Genomic DNA, 1,530 nt, shown 5'->3' on the forward strand with positions numbered 1-1,530 from the left:
GCAGATTGAAGCATGGATGCAGTAAATCAATAGTACTTATTGAGCACATATTGTAAGCAGAATGTGACTCTCAGATCACTCCACCCTCAATCTGCAATCATTCTGGTAGTGTATCCATAGAGTTTTCGTCATAAAAATCTGAAAGTGGTTTACCATTGCCTCCTTCTATGCAGCAAACCTGAGTCTCCACCCTTGCCTCTCTCCCACGCTGCTGTTGTCCAGCACAGGCAAGTCTTGACTTGTAGCAGATTGCCTTCCACTCGCTAGCCACTGCCCAAGCTAGGAATAGAATGGGTATGCCTTTGCTCGACTCTCCCTCCCATAGCCGAGATAGGTAGAGTACTGAAAACTCTCCAGGTGTGATCCTGAGAGGGGACCAAGTGCTTGGGAGACTATAATAGGATTAGTAGATGTGTTTGCTGTTCTTGGTAGCTGGGGCAGAAATAAATTACGGGAAGAAGAGATGGTTACATAGATTCTAAGGAGTTGCATGAAGGGAGGGGTGGTACCCAAATCCTGAAGTGATGCAGAAATATTGAAGTAGCAGTTGGGAGAGGGTACAGGGGATGGAGAGGAAAGATAAATTAGGGAAGCCCTCTGATTTCATAAGGGTTTTGAAGATAGGGAGAGATGTGGTCTGCAGGATGTGAACGGGAAGGGAGTTGCAGACAATTCAGAGAGCATGAGCGAGAGTTTGGTGGTGACATAGATGAGAACAAGACACAGTGAGTAAGCTGCAGGGTGGGGAGAAGATTGAGACCATGCTTCAGCCCTGATGTGGAAAGCCAAACGCTAAAAATTAACAAGAACAGTTTGGTCCACTGTCAGTCCAGTCCTGTTTCTGGTTGGGGATGACAGGCTATTAAAATATTCACGCTGCTGTCCAGATCATCTCTGTGCAGAAATGCTCTGGGCATGTTACTTTCCTCCTCAAAAATCTCCAGTGGCTACCAGTCAACCTACACATCATGCAAAAACTCCTCACTCTCGGCTTCATGGATCTCCATCACTCCGCCCCCTCCTACCTCACCTCCCTTCTTTCCTTCTCCAGCCCAGCCTGCACCCTTTGCTCCTCTGCCACTAACCTCCTCACCATGCCTCGTTCTCGCCTGTCCCACCGTAGACCCCTGGCCTGGAATGCCCTCCCTCCGCACATCTGCCAAGCTAGCTCTCTTCCTCCCTTCAAAGCCCTACTGAGAGCTCAACTCCTCCAGGAGGCCTTCCCAGACTGAGCCCCCTCCTTCCTCTCCCCCTCCCCATCCCCCTGCCCACCTCCTTCCCCTCCCCACAGCAACTGTATATATGTTTGTACAGATTCATTACTCTATTTTACTTGTACATACTATTCTATTTATTTTATTTTGTTAATAATGTGCATCTAGCTTTACTTCTATTTATTCTGATGACTTGACACCTGTTCACATGTTTTGTTGTCTGTCTCCCCCTTCTAGACAGTGAGCCCGTTGTTGGGTAGGGACCATCTCTATATGTTGCCATTTTGTGCTTCCCAAGCACTTAGTACAGTGCTCT

At 47.8% G+C, this 1,530-nt stretch overlaps 1 non-coding gene across 1 annotated transcript; it reads right to left on the bottom strand.

Annotated features, from left to right (window-relative positions):
- Positions 1 to 237: 237 nt before the first annotated feature.
- LOC119935957 lies at positions 238 to 375 on the bottom strand. Its single transcript, XR_005453553.1, has one exon. It is a non-coding gene; the product is annotated as a small nucleolar RNA SNORA7 (small nucleolar RNA).
- Positions 376 to 1,530: the final 1,155 nt, after the last annotated feature.

The sequence above is a fragment of the Tachyglossus aculeatus genome, chromosome 12, assembly GCF_015852505.1.
Source record: "Tachyglossus aculeatus isolate mTacAcu1 chromosome 12, mTacAcu1.pri, whole genome shotgun sequence".
NCBI classification, from domain to species: domain Eukaryota; kingdom Metazoa; phylum Chordata; class Mammalia; order Monotremata; family Tachyglossidae; genus Tachyglossus; species Tachyglossus aculeatus.